The 18,603-nt window shown below is 40.7% G+C and overlaps 1 long non-coding RNA gene across 1 annotated transcript in view; it reads left to right on the top strand.

The window, feature by feature from the left end:
* The window catches only part of LOC129150970 (uncharacterized), a 58,740-nt gene extending 40,374 nt beyond the window's left edge, over nucleotides 1-18,366 (top strand). The window contains exons 3-4 of the long non-coding RNA XR_008557762.1: nucleotides 15,429-15,560; nucleotides 18,184-18,366. This is a non-coding gene — a long non-coding RNA (uncharacterized LOC129150970). The remainder of the gene's footprint in view (nucleotides 1-15,428; nucleotides 15,561-18,183) is intronic.
* The last annotated feature ends 237 nt before the right edge of the window (nucleotides 18,367-18,603 follow it).

Below are 18,603 nucleotides of genomic sequence, written 5' to 3'. Positions count from 1 at the left end.
ATGAGTTAGAGAAACAGCCTGGAGGAGAGGGGCTGGGGGTCTGCCCTGGGTGACATTAGGTGAAATTAAGGTGAAGCTCATCTCACCCCCCAGAGGGAGAGAGATCACCCAGCTGGGAAGATCAGCTGTCATCCAAACCGACCCAAATTATTGAGCACTTCCTATAGATATGGAGAACTCTGGACTACCTGGGATACAAAAGAAAAGGAGGCTGGTTCCCTAAAGTGTAGAGTTTACAGCTTGGTGAGAAGAACATACATGCAAAGAGACACAGGGAAGGGAACACCAAGTGTCAAAAAGGACACTGGCCGGTGCTTCAGGGGTCAGGGGAGACTTGGTGGGGTCTGGGGAAGCCAGGGAAGGTGTTATGGGGCAGGTAGGACTCCAGCTAGGCCTTGAAGGAAGGGCGGGTTTAAACCAGGGAAAGGGAACAGGAAGGGCACGTCAGGTAGGAAGGTGAGGATGCACAGGATATGACTGGGGCAGTTTCTCTGGAACACAGGGTTTCTATAGGAGAGAGCTGGGAAGTGAGGGAAATAGTACAAGACCTTAACTCCTAGGATTATGAACTTGGGTTGAAGGGAAATGGGAGTGGCGATGATGAAAGATTTTTCTGTTTGTGGTTTCTCTTTTTTCTTTTTTGAGCAGGATAATATGCGGAAAACGGTATTTTATAGTTACCTGGTAATTTGGAACTGTGGAAAGGGAACAGGTTTTAGAATCAGTCCTATGTTCAAATCTGGGCTCTGTTACATTTTTACAAAATGATGCTGGTAGTACTGTTTAAGGTTGCTGTAAGGATGAAGTGGTTAGCACTTAATAGATGTTCCACATTAGTTCCCCTCCCAGTGTACAGAACAAGGACCAGAGGAGACAGACAGATTAGCGGGGAGACTACTGCAATAGTCTAGGTATAAGAACTAATGATAAGTCCAGCTGGCATGGCTCGGTGGTTGAGCATTGACCTATAAACCAGAAGGTCATGGTTCAATTCCCAGTCAGGGCACATGCCTGGGTTGTAGGCTCAATCCCCAATGTGGGGCATGCAGGAGGCAGCTGATCAATGATTCTCTCTCATCATTGATGTTTTTATCTCTCCCTTTCCCTCTCTCTGAAATCAATAATAAAAATATATTTAAAAAAAATAGTTTCAAATGTTTAAAAAAAGAACTAATGATAACAAATAACAAAATAACTAACATTTATTGAATGTCTACTATGTATCAAGCCCTGGCCTAAGCCTTTTACTGTGTTATATTGCTTTTAATCCATATAGATAAACCCTTATGAAATAGATTATCTGGAGCAATCTGACCTTAGAACACTTTTTCTATAATGGGTGTGTGTGTATGTGACAGATTAAAGAGACATTGGTCACAGAAGAAGAGAGAAAGGAGTTTGGAATAGTAGCAAGTCCAGAAAGATGGATGGTAATGTCTTCATAGAAATGGAGCTGTCATAGGAGGAACTGGCTTGAGGGAGGTGACAGGAGTTTGGTTTAGGCCAGTGATAGGCAACCTTTTGAGCTTGGTGTGTCAAACTTCACCAAAAAACTGAGCATAACTCGGGTAGTGTGTCACTTTGAGGAAAAAACATTATTTCGCAAATGTTTCATCCTCAGGAGCAGCAATGTTTCATCCTCGGCATGTGGCCGCGTGTCATCAGAAATGGCTACACGTGTCAGTGCTGACACGCGTGTCATAGGTTCGCCATCACTGGTTTAGGCTTTCTGAGATAGAAATGACCACAAGATACCTGAGATGCATGTAGAAATGAGTTCAGAAGAGAGTGGAAAATGAATATTTTGGAAACCTTCAGTCAATATGATAGTTGAAACTGAAAGACTAGAGTGGGAAAGAGCCATATAAGCTAAGAGTCTCATCTTTTTAAAACTATATATTTTTAAAATTATTTTAGAGAGGAAGGGAGAGAGAGAGAGAGAAACATCAATGATAAGAGAAAATCACTGATGGGCTGCCTCCTGCATGCCCCACTGTGGATTGAGCCTGCAACCCCCAGCATGTGCCCTGATATGCCCTGACCGGGTTCATAGATCAATGCTCAACCACTGAGCCATCCCTGGCCGGACTACGAGCCTCATCTGACACATATATATTCAGGGCCTAAAAGAAGTTGAGCCAAGTGAGTCTAAAGAGTGGCCTAAGAAGATTGAGGAATTGGTTGTGGTGTATCCTGGGAAAGGGGAGGGGTGTTTCAAGGTGAGGCAGAGGGTTGGCAGTTTCAGGGAGATCACAGGGACTGAAGACTTGCATACACACCATTGAATTGAACAGCTCACATTCTACTCATGAGAGAGACTTAAATAAGTCATTGTGGTTACACAATAAATTATGACAGAGATGGCAACAAAGTATTCTGGAAACATTGAGGAAAGAGCAAGGAACTGCCCCAAATTGGAAGATTTTGGAGAGGGTATATTCCAGAAGGAGGAAACAGTACATTCAAGGAGTGAAAGGGAACAGGCTGGGCTGAACTCCTTAAATACATGATCTGTCTTATTCATCTCCTTACTCCTAATGCCAAGTGCTCATTGAAGTGCTAATGATGATGTAGGGCTAAAGTGGTCCATGAGCTGACTACCAAGGATGGTGGATATAAGTGACAGAATGTAATCCTATATAATAAAAGGCTGATATGCAAATTGTCACCATGGGTGAGAGTTAGATGTGCACTTACCACCAGGGGGCAGTGCGGAACATGGCGGGTGTTGGGATGTGGCGCTGGCAGGGGGTGGCAGTGGAGGCGCTGCCGGTCCCGATGGGCCCTGATGAGAGCAGGACTATGGCAGGATGGTAGAGCAGGTGAGCAGATGGTGCCAGGCCAAGGTGGGTGCAAGCGGGGACCCTGATCACCCCGCCGGTTGCCCCACAAATTGGCCCCGATCACCAGCCAAGCCTAGGGACCCTACCTGTGCATGAATTTCATGCACTGGGCCTCTAGTTAATGATAAAGAAGGAAGAGGTTGATATAAGGCAAATGGATGCTTATAAAATGTATCCCTAAGGTGAATTTCTAGTTGGGAAAGTTCAGAGTCCATTGTGAAACCAGCTGAAGAGAAGGGTTAAGACTTCAGAGTAAGACCCTAAGATGGAATCACCAGGGCTCTGACTTCTCTTTTCCTTTTTCTTCATGGAAAAGGAGTTCGAGTCAGACACCTGGATTTGGGTATTGGCTGTCACTACTTTGTAGTGCACCTTTGGGCAAGTCATTTATTTCATCTCTTTGAGCCTCATTTTTCTCATTTGTAAAATAAAACTCACAACCCCTTCCCTCTCCACTTCATGAAAAGGACCATGTGAATGATTGGAATTCACTTTGTAAACTATAGTTCACTGAGTGGATGTTAGGAAAAACTTTTTTATATTAGTAATCTTATCAAGAAGCATTATATCAGTGCCAGAACTCACTGTAGGAACATGGGAGACCTTTCTTCCATTCACCTCCTCTCATTTCTTCATTCAACAAATATTTATTAAATATATTTTGAGTGATAGCTGGGCTGGAGATTTAAAGAAGGTTCAGTTATAATTGTTGTTTTAGTCAATTAGGGAGATTTACAATTACAAAGGTATGTTTTCAGTAAAGACCTGAAGGAACAAGGGAGTGGACCATGGGGATATCTTGGAGCAATGAATTCAGACACAGAAAACAAGTTCTGAGGCCAGAGCATGCCTGGTAAGTTTCAGGAACAACGTGGAGACCAGTGTGGTTGGAGTGGCAGAAGGGTGAGAATGTTAGAAGATGAGGGTTCTGAAGAGGAAGGGTTTTTACCTACCTGACATAAAAAAAAGCCAATGGAAGGTTTTGAGACTAGAAGAGATACCTTCTGACTTACCTTTAACAAAAGCACTTTGGTTGCTGCACTGAGAACAGGCTGAGAGGCCACAGCAGAAAGGCCAGGTAGGAGCCTATTACTATAATCCCAGTGTAGGCTGATGGTGGCTTGGACCAGAGCCCAAGTGGCAGTAATGAAATGTAGTTGGATTCTCAGTATATTTTGAAAGCAGAGTTGATAAAACTTGGCAATGGATTGCATATGAGGTATGAGAACAAGAGAGGAGTCGAATTACACCAAACTTTTTGACCCGAGTAACTAGAAGAATGGAGTTGTTATTATCTGACACAAAGAAGGCTGCCAGGGGACAGGTTTGAAAAGAAATATGAAGAGTTTGGTTTTGAACATAAGTGGGTGCTGTCTCTTAAACACCCAAGTGGATGTGACAAGTAGGCTCTATCATAGGTGGATCTGAGTTCAGGAAAGAGGTCTAGACTACAATATGAACTTAGAGGCTTTCAGAATAAAGATCATATTTAAAAGCCAAGGACCAGAAGAAATTACTTAGGAAATTAGTGGAGAGAGAGAGAGAGAGAGAGAGAGAGAGAGAGAGAGAGAGAGAGAGAAAGTTCTGATGACTCAATCCTGGGAAAATGAAAATGAATCCACAAAAGACACTGAGAAGGAACAGGCAAAAAGAAGAAAACCACAAGAGGGAGAAATCCTGGAAGCCAGGTGAAGAAAGTTTTTTAAGGGACAAAGAATAATCAATTGTGTTAAATGCTGCTTACAGATCAAATTATATGATGACTAAGAAATGGTAATTTGATTAACCAATGTGGAGATATTGGCGATTTTGAGAAGAACAGTTTTGGTGGCATGTAGTGGACAAAAACCTGATTGGAGTGAGTTCAAGAGAGAATAGGGGAGGAATTGAAAATGTTGAATGAGCCAAAAGCCGGTTTGGCTCAGTGGATAGAGCGTCGGCCTGCGGACTGAAAGGTCCCAGGTTCGATTCCAATCAAGGGCATGTACCTTGGTTGCGGGCACATCCCCAGTAGGGGGTGTGCAGGAGGCAGCTGATTGATGTTTCTCTCTCATTGATGTTTCTAACTCTCTATCCCTCTCCTTTCCTCTCTGTAAAAGTCAATAAGATAAAATATTTAAAAAAAAGAAAATGTTGAATGAATATATATATACTGAGTGGCCAGAGTATTATGACCACCCCCCATCAGTACTTCATTGGACCACCTTTTGCCTTCAGTACTGCGGCGATTCTTCTTGGCATTGACTCCAAGAGTTGTTGAAAGGTGATGCGAGGAATCTGACACCATGCCTGATGAATAGCACTGTCCAATTCTGTGAGATTTGATGGTTGTGGAACCAGCTGCCTGATGGCTCTTTTAACTTCGTCCCACAAATGCTCAATTGGATTGAGATCTGGTGATTCCACCTAAGCAAGGTAAAGTCTCCCTCATGTTCTTGAAACCACTCCTGCACAATATGAGCACCGTGGCATGGCGCATTGTCTTGTTGGAAGAAGCCATCTCCATTGGGATACGCCATGAACATGATAGGATGAACTTGATCAGCAACGATACTTAGGTATGTTATGCTATTCAGACGTTGTTCCACATGAATTAAAGGGCCCAAATCATGCCAGGAAAACATGCCCCAAACCATAACACTGCCCCCACCAGCTTGAAGGGGTTGCATGTGGGGTGCATGCTTTCATGCTGTTTCTGAGAAATTCTCACTCTGCCATCTGCATGATGCAACTGGAAACGTGATTCATCAGACCACATGACTTTTTTCCAATGCTCGACTGTCCAATCCTTGTGTTCCTGTGCGAATTGGAGACGTTTTATCTTGGTAACTGCAGACAGCAAAGGTGTTTGAACAGGCCTTCGGCTTCCATATCCTATACGATGCAGTGTACGGCTAATTTGCCTACAAATGTCAGGTGGTCATAATAATCTGGCCACTCACCATATATACATTCCAAGGAGTTTTGTTACAAAGAGAAGGAGAAACTGGCAGCTGGAGGAGGAAGTAGAGTCAAGAAAGGGTTAATTGTTTTTGTTTGTTTTCAATATGGGGAAAATAACATTTATATGTTGACTGAGAAGGATCCAGTAGAGGGGGAAATTGATGCTGCAGGTGAGAGGGGGAGAATTGCTGAAGTGATGTCCTTGAGTAGCAAGTATACAAGTGGAGAGGTGGGCTATGGGCTAGGATATTCATCCATCTTCAGAGGGAAGAAGAGGACTTTTAGGCGGATAAACCTGTGACCAGCGTGGAGGAGATTAGAGGGTGACTTGCATTTATTGGTTACTTTGTTCAGCTCTGTGCTAGATGCCTTCCTCACAACAGTCCTTGATGTAAGAGGGAGATGGGTTAAGAGGCTGTTGCAAGGAGGGGAGAAAAGCTGAGAACTGAACTAAATAAAGCTCCCGAAGCTCCAAGGCACGGCGCTCTTCATGCTCCAGTGGAACTTCTTTCTCCCAGATCATGTGGGCTTCTTCACTGCAGATATTGGAACTCCATTCGGTGCCCAGGATTCTTTGCTTGACCCATCTTTTGTCAGGCTCCTGAACCTTCTAGGCCTGTCTGTGCACTTCCTTGTAAATCTAGTTTCGAGCCCCGCTAAGTCAATTTAATCAGAACCCCCCACCCTCAATATCTGATCACCTTGGTATCTGATGGGGTTCCTCGTCCTCCACCATTCCTCGTGTGATGTCTGATCACCCTGACCTCTCTTCACCCAGAATCCTGTTAGGTTCGTTTAGTGAGAATCCCTGACCCCTAACGTTTCTTCTTAGTAATTTTCCATCCACTGACCCTTGCCCTGCTCCCTGACTATAAATTCCCACGAGGACCTTGGTGTATTCATAGTTGAGACTAATTTCTATCACCCACTGCAAAATTCCACTGCAGTGGACCCTATACCCACAGTGAGAGTCCCCCTACTGTGAGTAAAGTCTTCCTCACCATGCTTTCACAAGTGTCATTGAATTTTTTTTTCTTTAACATTGGGTAGGAAGAAACTAACGTCTAGCTCAATCGCTCAATCACAGGGTAGAGATGCTTCTTATAAAGGAAGGAAATAGTTGGTGGTCACCAAAATCTGCAGCACTGGGCAGTTCTTGTTGCTAGAAGGCCCTACGCATAAAGCCAGCCAAATTTACCCCCAAAATAAAGTCCCCCAAAATCCCACCCAAAACAACTAAAAACCGGAATGGGGAAGAGTGGAGTTCCTATTTGGAATCTGAAAGGAAATATAGATGGGAGGCTTAGGAAGTCTCTGACTTCTCTCCTTCCTCTGAATTCCTATTGCAGCAGCTAACACTGAATGAGGGCTTAGTGTCTGCCAAGCAATTTATCTGTTATATCACTTAATCCTCACAACTGTCCTATGGAGTGGATTCTAAGGAAAGGTTGAGAGGGGAAATAATTTATCTAATGATACATTTAGAAAACAGCAAAACCAGGAATAAAACCTAAGTGCCTGACACTAAAGCATATGTCCTTAACTCCTTGTAACTTTGTTCATTAATTACCTCAAAAATTATATAACCATTACTAAGCAGCCACTCTGGAAGGTACTGTGACAAGTGAGACAGTCTTCAGGTGAAAGAGATAAGACTTGAGCACATATTCCATATAACAAATAACCTCAACACATTACAATGTCCTATAGGATTGGGGAGAGTGAGGTCACTCTGGCTGGGGAAAATCAGGGAGATCAAGGAAAGTTTCAAAAAGGAAGTGGTATTTGAGCCCGGTCAGCGTGGCTCAGTGGTTGAGTGTTGACCTATGGACCAGGAGGTCACGGTTTGATTCTGGTTAGAGCATATGCCAGGGTTGTGGGCTCAATCTCCAGTGTGGGGCATGCAGAAGGCAGCTGATCGGTGATTCTCTTTCATCATTGATGTTTCTATCTCTCTTTCTCCCTCTCCCTTCCTCTCTAAAACCAATAAAAACATTTTTTTTTTAAAAAAAGAAATACCCTGGAGTGGTGTGGGAGACACCTGAACCAGCAAGCTTTTGGAGGATCCCCCAAACTATCTACACCTATCTCTGAATCACCTTATACTCTTCAGGCATTTAAAATAGGGGTCTGATTCTAACAGGGCCAGCTGGTCCCATCAGTCAGTTCCAGGTTCCAGGAATCTGGCAGGCGTTTCAGATTGCCCCTAATTTTTTGTAACATTAGCTTTCAAATGGGGGTATGCAATATCCCTATGATACATGAAGACTTTCTATTTTGTTGATGTAAAAATATTTCTCTCTTTTCCACATCCAGCACAGCTAGAGAGCGGGTCCAGTTCCTGAGTAGAGGAGCTGGGATTGAGAAATAAAAGAAAGAAAGAGACAAGACAAAATGGAAGGAACAAGCTGGGAACCGGGTGGGACCGCTGCCCTCTTCTGCTAGAGAGACAGTGACCCAGAGCCCATACAGCGCTTTTATTTTATACCCCCAAATACCAGGAAGTTTCGTCAAAAGGTCAAGACAAAGGAGATTATTTGCATTCTTGAGTAGGCCCGAGCATTCCCGGTGCTTGACTGGATTTACATATCAAAGTCCACTCCCCAACACCTGGGCAAAGATAAGAGTCAGTGCTGATAACACATCTGCCTTTTTGGTAAGATGTGTATCCAGGACACCGCTTTGCCTGTCGCCTTGGGTTCAGCTGACAATAATTAAAGAATGCCCATGTGCCTTCCCAGGCGCTGTCTACATTTTGTAAGGGAATTCATTTCCAAATCCTCAACTCCCATAAGAACTCCACCTGAGAAAGGTCCTGGGGTTGAAGCTCCAAGCTAACTTTTCCTTCATAATTGTAGTCCTGCTAGTCTTCATAAGAAAGGCACATCCCTGGCCCATCCTGAATCTTACTATGGTACATTGCCTGGGGCAATACAAAATCCTGCAAGCGACAGAGGAATAATTAAAAGTATCAGTTTCAGAGAACCACCCTTTAATGATGGAACAGCATCATTTATCAAAATTATTTTTTGTGGCACGTGAGAAAAACAATGAAGACCCCTGGTCTAAGATAACATGTTATGGTGGCTTCTGGAGAGTTTTCTAGGATGCCCTGGCCTGGTCCTCTCAACCTCTAGGCCTCTGTGTCACCAGGCTAGCCAGGTACTTGATTTCTTCAGAATTTTCACCCTCGTTGACCAGTCTCCCTCTTGAAACACTTCTCCCCTGGCTTTGGTATGTCACACTCTCCTAATTTTCCTCCCCACCTCAAGGCCCCTGATTCCAAGTTTCCTTTTCTATTCCATCTCTTCCAAGTGACCTTTAAAATTCAGGAGTTTCTCAGGACAGTTATAAGTGCTCTTTTCTTTCTGATCTTTTCTTATTAAGAGATTTCATCCATCACTACAATTTCAAATATCATCTGCATTCCAACAACTCTTAATTGTCTATCTCTAGCCTAGACCTTGCTCCTGAACTCCGAAGTCCAATTGCTTACTCCACATCTATACCTGAATGTCTCACAGGATTTCCAAACTGCAAAAGGCAAAGCCAAGCTCGTGTTCTTCCTATTTCAAAATCTCACCCTCCTTCCCTAATTTAGTAGCAGTACTCCATCTGCCAGTTCATACCAGAGAGCTGGGAGATATCCTTGATACCTCCTTAAATTCCTCCAAAGCAATAAATAATCAATGCTTATGGACTCCACTTCATGAAAGATTTCCCTAAGTCTCCAGACTAGGATATATACCCCTAATCTATACCTTCATATACTTCACAGTACTTATCCAAATTGTAATTCTGTGATTACTTGTGTAATACTATTTCCCCCTCTACGGCATAAGCTCTATGTGCACAAGGACCGTGCCTGTCTTTTTTTCTAGCACATAGTTGGATCTCAATAAATATTTGTGAAATTATTGTAGCCATGATATGTTGTCTTTGCAACTTAGTGTCTAATGCTAAGTGCACAGTAGGGGGCAGCAGAGTATAGATAATGGGAAGAATCCAGGCCCCAATATTAAAAGGGTGACCTTGGGTAAATCACTTATCATTTCTGAGACTCCATGTCCATCTCTGGAAATCAGGGCTAATTCTCCTTCCCTTGGATCAAAAGGGCTTTACGGTTGTATGAACAGAAGAAAGTGTTATTAGAGTCAGGTAGATAAATATCCATTGAATAAGTGGGGACAGAGGAAGAGGGTTTTGATTATACTATGAAACAGATGTGAGTAGAGACTTGACAGATTCAGAAGAGAGGAAATGAAAGTTCAAGGAAGAGACTGGCTGAAGTCCAGAGCCAGCCGGAGACAAAGCTGTGAAGTTAGTGCAGTGTGTCCTTGGCATGCTCCCATCTCGGCTCTCTGATCACTGCCTTCCCACCTCTAGCCTCTAGTGCCCTATCGCTGTGCTATGCTGCAGGCCTTTCTTTTCCTTTCCTTCCATCAAAGGACATCTGTCCTGTGTTCTGGCCTTCACAGGCCAGCTCACTGCCATCCACAATGACAGTTAGTTAACCCAATAAATTGATCCTTTAGCATGGAGAACTGCAATTTGTGTGATGAAATTCCTAGTGATGCTAATTTTATTTTATTATTGATTTGAGAGAGAGAGAGAGAGAGAGAGAGAGATTTGTTTCACTTATTTATGATGTAAGCTATAGGCCAAGGTTTGTATGATTCATTAGTTGATTCTTGTCTGTGCCCAGACCAAGGATTGAACCTGCAACCTTGGTGTATCAGGATGGCGCTCTAACTAACTAAGGTGCTGGCCAGGACTATAATGCTAATTTTACGTCTGCATGGATATCAAGGAGTGACAGATCTCAAGACTGCATTAAATAAAGTTTCATGGTGGGGTAATAGAAATAAATAAATAGATGGATCCCTGCTAAAGTGCTAATGGCAGATGGTGTGTTATTTTACCACTCCTAATGATAGGAGTTGGACCTTCTTGAGACAGGAAGAATAACCTACTCAAAAGGAATAAATTCCAAATGATGACATTATAGGTTCTGGAAGGAGAGGAAGTGGAATAATAACAGGGATTAAAGCAGTCCTAATCTTGGGCTCAAAAAATTAATTGTACAAATAAAGAATCTATGAGATGTGACTTGATAGCAATATGAGGAGAAAAACTTTAAAAAAAATCTTATATTTCTATATATAACTTAATTGTCCTTTACATCGGTAAAATTCATTTGATAAATACACAGTCATGTAACCATTACAACCAAAATATAAAATTTTCATGTGTTACCTCTTTGTAGTCAAAACATTCTCTACCCATAAGCCCTGGCAACACTGATGTTTTCTCTATTCCTATAGTCCAACTTATCAAATTTTCATTTTATGAATTTTGCTTTAATGTTGCATTTAAAGACTCTGTCTAACCCAAGGTGACAAAGATTTTTCTCCTTTGCTTCCTTCTAAACATTTCATAGGTTTATGTTTAGGTCTATGATCTATTCCAACTAAAGTTTTAAAATAAAAAATGTAAGGTATAGGCTAAGGTTTATATGTTTGCATGTAAATGTCCAATTATTCCAGCATCATTTGTCAAAAAGATAACTTTTCCTCATTACCCTTTTGTAAAAGGGTCATTGGCCATATTTGTGTAATTTGTTTTAGTCTATTTCTGGACTCTCTGCTCTGTTCTATTGATGTATGCATCTGTGCTTTTGCCAATACTACACTGTATTACTGTACTGGTCTAGTGACACTTGAAATCAGATAGTGCAAGTTCTCCAACAATGTTCTTCTTTTTCTTTTTAATTTATTGATTTGAGAGACAGAGAGGGAGGAAGAGAGAGAGAGAGAGAGAGACATTGATTTATTGTTCCACTTATTTATGTATTCACTGGTTACTTCTTGTATGTACCATGACCGGGGATCGAACCTGCAATCTTCGAGTATCGGAATGATGCTCCAACCAACAGAGCTACCTGGCCAGGGCCAATGTTCTACTTTTTCAAAGTTGTTTTAGCTCTCTAGTTCCTTTCCCTTGTCATGTAAATCTCAGAATCAACTTACTGACATCTCCAAAAATATCCTGATGGGATTTTTATTGGACTTGTGTTGAATCTATATGTCAATTTGGGAGAATTGACATCTTAACAGAATTAGGACTTCTAGTCAGTGAACATGTTAATCATTCCATTTATTTATTTATTTGTTTATTATTTAAAATTTTTATAAGAGTTTATTTGAGCCAAGTTGACAGCATATGCTGGAGAGCAAGATCTCAAATGCTCCCTCATTCCATTATTTAGATCTTTTATTTCCTTCATTGGTGCTTTATAGTTTTCAGCATAAATATCTATTATATATTTTATTATATTTATTCCTAAGTACTTCATTATTTTGGTGCAATTATAAATTATATTGTTTATTTAATTTTTTTTCAATTACTCACTGCCAGCATACACAAATACAATTAATTTATATATTCTGACTTTGTATTCTGTGACTTTGCCAAACTCATTACTAATTAATTCTAGGATGTTTTTTGGTAGATTTTTAAAAATATATTTTTATTGATTTCTGAGAGAAAGGGAAAGGTAGAGAGATAGAAACATCAGTGATGAGGGAGAATCATTGATTGGCTGCCTCTTGCATGCCCCCTACTGGGGACCGAGCCTGCAACCAGGAATCAAACCCGGGACCCTTCAGTTTACAGGCCAACGCTCTATCTACTGAGCCAAACCAGCTAGGGCATTTTTTAGTATATTTAATAGAATTTTCCACATAAACAATCATATTGGTTACTAACAGAGACAGTTTTATTTCTTTTTTTCCATTCCATATGTCCCCCAACCCCTTGCCTTGTTGCATTGGTTAGAATTTTGTGGATGATATTGGAGTGGCAAGAGTGAATATCCTTGCCATGTTCCCAGTCTTAAGGAGAAAACATTCAGTCTTTCACCATTAAGTATAATGTCCTTTCTGTAGATCGACTTTTTTAAATAAAGGTTAGAGAAGTTTCCTTCTGTTAATCTTTGAGAGATTTTAACATGAATGGATATTGAACTGTTAATGAATTCTCTTCTTCAATTGAGATTATCATGTGTTTTTTCCTTATTTATTTTTTAACCAATAGATAAAAAGCTTTATGTACCACAATACATATTTGTGATGGGGAAAATGCTACCTGGCTAGGGCTATATTGGGAGGTTTTAAACAAGAAAAACAAACATAGATTCTAACAACAGAAGAGAGGTTAAGTAACTATGACACATCTACATGATGGCATTTTATGCACTCATTAGAATAATTTATTAAAAACTAGCTGTACCCGGCCATGCGTTGCTGTGGCTCAGTCTGGTTAAATGGAAAAGAAAGAAAAGAGAAAGCGCACGTTTCTAATATGTTTAATTTCACAATGCTTGTGGGTAAGCAATATTTTTTGTTGTTCCATTGTCTGTGCAGATATAGAGATCGTCTGGTTTGCCGACTCTAGAACACGCAACATATAATTGTCCATGTGAGAAGCAATCCGTGTCTAGATCTAAACCGCACAATTCTAAAGATTGGCCCTGAGCTTTGCTGATGGTGATTGCAAACGCCAATAGAATTGGGAATTGCAATCTCTTAAATTGAAATGGCATATCCGTTGGAATCATAGGAATGCGAGGAATGAGGACATCTTCACCTTTGAAAGGTCCAGTCAAGATTGTTGCTTCTATGACGTTGCTCATTAATTTTTTTACTGCAAGCCATGTGCCGTTGCAAAGCTTTGGCTGGTTGATATTTCGCAACATGATAATTGGCATGCCGATTTTCAATTGCAGTACGTGCGGTGGCATCCCTGGCAGATCGAGTGAATTCAAAAATTCTGTTGGATAATTAACCGCTTCATCTGCTTCCACAACAGTGTCGACGGACTTGTATGTGACTGCCTCGCTTTGAATGTTAGACTGAATAATATTGTTAAGTTCGTAGACGTCTTTGTTCTTGGCCGCAAGAATAGCTCGTTCACTCAGCCGATCGTGATTCTTATAATTGGTTTGAATATTGGGAAATACTTTTTCAATCAATTCTTCTTTTGACGTCACTAAATTGCAGAAGCTATGAGGCAATGAAATTCGTCCTGAGGTCAGATCAACCATCACCTTTCCGTTCCCAATTTCCAGCAATTGATGTGAGTATATCTCAGCTGATCAATCGTTTTGCAGCTGGACACGCATATTTGTAGTTAACTTTAACATCTTTACGTGTTGCCACAAAGTAGAGTATTTCAGGCAAGCATTTATTTCGTCCGCTGGTGTCGATCGAGGAATTACAGGTAATGTTTGCCTGAAATCTCCTGCAAGCAATATTAACGCGTTCCCAAATGGTCTGATGTTTCCACGCAAATCTTGCAATGATCGATCAAGAGCCTCGAGCGATTTTTTGTGCGCCATTGTTCATTCATCCCAAACAATAAGTTTGCATTTCTGCAATACTTTTGCCATGCCGGATGCTTTGGAAATGTTGCACGTGGGAGTGTCAATGAATTGCATGTTCAATGGCAATTTCAAAGTGGAATGAGCAGTTCTTCCACCTGGTAGCAATGTCGCAGCTATTCCGGACAATGGAAGAGCTAAGGCTATGTCATTTTGGGATTGAATTACTGCCAGAATCAATCTAATTAGGAACGTTTTACCAGTTCCTCCTGGCGCATCTAAGAAGAAGATTTCTCCAACCCCCTTACTGACAGTTTGCATTATTTGATCTTTAATGCCTTTTTGATCAAGTGTTAGCTTAAGAATATTTGATTGCACATACGACAAAAGATCACCCGTGTTGTAATTTTGTTCATGACGCAATTCTACATCGAATGAAGCAGCAGCAGATGGATTCGGTGATGGCATTCCCAATTGATTGAGAACTTTGTTCGCGATTTCTAAGCACAAATCTTCAATCATTATCAACATTGAAATGGAATCGTAAAATTGGAAATTTGGAAATCCTAAATGGATCATAAATCGGAAACATTGAAATGGAATCGTAAAATATTTAGTATAGCGTGTGTTGCTTTTACGTCCAACAGATGGCGCTGTTTTTCAAAAAAGCATGTTTTTACCTGTCACAGGTGTGACATCTATATAATAGTAGGTATAAGGTATATAAAAACACGCGCGTATTCTAATGCAACGTTGTGTCAAAATTTCAAAGCAATCTGTGAAGAACTTTCGGAGATTTAAGATTTTGAACAAACGAACATTTATATTTTTATTTATATAGATTTGTAATAATACTAAAGTTATTATCACAATTATACATAAATAAAGCAGAATATACACTACAATTTCAATTACTTTGATGATAACTATAGAAAAATTCTAAAAGGAAATATCTCTAAATAGTAACATTTGTTGGTGAAATTTGGTTTTCCCCTTCCTTTCTATTTTTTTATTTTCTCTATTTTCTACTATATTATTTTTATAACAATTATATGGGAAAAATAAAATTTAAAATATAGACTAACAAATACATTTATGACTAATACATGAGGATACATAATTAGTCTATGTTATGTTGTTATTTAGTTGACATTAATAAAATATCAAGTTAGAAAAACCATATAAAATGAGCGATTTGACTATGTATAAAGTAAAAGCTAATGTTTAATATAGATGTCTTATTGTACTTTATCTCTTTATAGGTCAAGTGTTGATAGAAAACAACCAGTGCATTGCTTTCATGGTTTCCAATCATATGAGCCCATGGACAAAATCAATAGTTATTGGATCACATGTGACAGTTTCCAAGAAAATGAAAAAGAAGATCCATCCCAGTAAGTGAAATTGTTCCTCTAACCTCAGGAAATCTTGGACTTTGGAACTTTTCAATCCAACTCTGAAGGTTATTAGGTATCTGGGAGGGTCAACTGGAGTCTAAGGCTGGCTGGCCCTTCTGCCTGGCAGTCTCTGCCACTGATTATCCACAGGGCTCACTCCCACAGTGCCTTCAAATCTTAGCTCAAATGTTATTCTTTTGGCGCCTGTGATGACATGTTCTGCAGTGAGGGGGGTTCCAGGTTTGGTTAATGAAGCAGCTCAGTGATATCAGTGTCCTGAATCACCTTATCTTCTGTTCTCTTGATTTTCCCTTCATGGTCCCAAGATTTTTTTTTTTTAGTCTATCATTATGGTGAATTACACTCATGTATTTTTTTCTCAATGTTGTACCATTACTTAGTTACCTGGATAACCCCCTCCTGGTAGCGAAATATTATCCATTTTATATGTTTCTGGATTCTTTGTATTAATAGTTTGTTGAGGATCTTTGGGTCTACATTCATGTGGAATATTCATCTGTAGTTTCTTTGTAATGTCTTTTTTTTTTTTTTCATTTAGTATCAGGATAACACTGACCTCATAAAGGAGTTGCGGATGCCCCTCCTTTTCTATTTTCTGGAAGAGTTGGTATAGAATTAGTAGTATTTATTTTTTAAATGTTTGGTGGGATTTGCCAATGAAATCACTAGGCCTGGAATTTTCTTCATTGGAAAATTTTAAGTTTCATTTTATTGATGAGAGAGAGAGAGAGAGAGAGAGAGAGAGAGAGAGAGAGAGAGAGAGAGATTTTTGTTGTTCCATTCATTGGTTGCTTCTTGTATGTGCTTTGACTGGGGATTGAACCTGCAACCTTGGCGCATCAGGAGGATGCCCTAACCAACTGAGCTACCTTGCCAGGGCTACATTGGAAAGTTTAAACTATGAATTCCATTTTCTTTAATATTGTCCCACAGGTCCCAAAACTATTTCCATTTTTAAAATATTTTTTTCTGGTCCAGCCAGAGTAGTTCAGTGGCTGAACTTCAACCTATGAACCAGGTGGTCGGTCACATTTCGATTCCCAGTCAGGGCACATGCCCAGGTTGGGGGCTCCATCCCCAGTGTGAGGCGTGTAGGAAGCAGCTGATCAATGATTGTCTTTCATCATTGATGCTTCTATCTCTATCTCTCTCTCCCTCTCCCTTCCTCTCTGAAATCAATAAAAAATATATATTTTTAAAAACTTTAAAAAATAAAATATGTAAATATTTCTCTCTTTTCCGCATCCAGCATGGCTAGAGAGCCGTCTGGTTCCTGAGTAGGGGCAGCTGGGGATTGAGAAAATGCAAGAAAGAGACAGACACAGAGATAGAAGGAAAAAGCTGGGGACCGGTTGGACCACTGTCCTCTGACAGAGATAGGGACAGGGACCCAGAGCCAATACAGCCTGTTTATTTTATACAGCAAAAAACAGGAAGTTTTACTAAAAGTCAAGACAAAGGAGATTATGTGCATTCTTGAGTGGGCCTGAGTTGTATTCATTTCTGGTGCTTGGCTGGATTTAAATAACAAAACCCACCCCCTGGCTCCTGGGCTGAAGGTCAAGATGACAACACTCCTGCCTCTGGCAAAGTGTGTTTCCAGGATGTGGCTTTGCCAATGCCACTGGATTCAGCTGACAATAATTAAAGAAATGCCTATGTGCCTTCTCAGACGCTCTCTACAAAAATAAAATCATTTCCCCTGTGATCTCTATTTTGGTTATTTTCAAGTTCACTCATCCATCCCCTCTGTCGTCTCAATTCTACTAATGAGCCCCTCCAGTAAACTTTTTAAAACTTTATATAATTTCCATTTGGTTCTATTGGTTCTGCTGAGAACTTCTATCTTCACATTCATTTCAAGGGTGTTTACTTTTAGCTCAGGGAGGATGATTATAATAGTTATTTTAAAGTCTCTGTCATAATTCTAACTAGTGGGTCATTTTAGGATTAGCATCTGTTTATTTTCCTTTCCCTTAAAGATTGATCAGATTTTCCTGATTCTTGCTATATAAAGTAATTTTGGTTGTATTCTGGCCATCTTGAATATTATATTACTGGCGTTCCCATTGCAGGAAAAATCCTGCAATAGGGTTTCCTGCTGCACTCTACCCCGCCCCGCCTTCTCTCCTCCCTTGTCCCCCGCCCCGCCTTCTCCACCAGCCCCCCTGCTTTTCTCCCTTCTCCGCCAGCCCACCCACTCTCCTTCCTTCTCCCTCGGCCCCGCCTCCGCTCCTCCCTTCTCCTTCCCGTGGCTTGCTTGCTTCTCCGCAGCTTTGCTCCCTTCTGCAGCTCTTGGCTTCTTTCTACGCTGTCTTGATATGCAAATTAACCGCCATCTTTGTTGGGGGTAATTTGCATACTAGTCCTGATTGGTTGGTGGGCATGGCTTGGGCGTAGCGAAGGTGCGGTCAATTTGCATATTTGTCTATTATTAGGTAGGATGGAGATCCGAGCCCTGTGAAAATCCTCTGGATGCTATTATTATTTTGTTAATCCTCACTCGGGGATGGGAATGAACCTGCAACTGAGGTACATGCCTAGACCAGGATCATTGATATCACTGTTTTCTACCTCCACATCTTGTCCCACTGGACAGGTTCAGAGACAATTGCACTCGTGGAGCGATATTCTTCTATGACAACAGTGTCTTCTTCTGGAATGCTTCCTGAAGAACCTGCCTAAGGCTCCTCTTGAAAAGGTGTCACTCTTTTGAAAAATATGTCACCCCCCAAATTTTAAAAATAGAACGAGCTTGCAGAATAAGAATGTAAAGAAAAAATATTTTTCTACAGCTGTGCAATGTATTTGTGTTTTAAGTGTTGTATATATGTTCTGTCATTGACTGAAACAGAGGTATGCAGGACATGACTGTATTTTGATTTTTTATTCTGAGTAAGATGGGAAGCCATTAGAGGCTTTTGGAGAGAGCAATGACATGATCTGACTTCTGTTTGAAGAGCATCATTATGGCTACCATGGGAGAAACAGAGCTTAGGAGGCAAAGACAAATATACTC

Source organism: Eptesicus fuscus, chromosome 12 (genome assembly GCF_027574615.1).
Source record: "Eptesicus fuscus isolate TK198812 chromosome 12, DD_ASM_mEF_20220401, whole genome shotgun sequence".
Classification (NCBI taxonomy): domain Eukaryota; kingdom Metazoa; phylum Chordata; class Mammalia; order Chiroptera; family Vespertilionidae; genus Eptesicus; species Eptesicus fuscus.
Note: the sequence above shows the minus strand (reverse complement) of the source record. Positions and strands in the feature narration are given on the sequence as shown.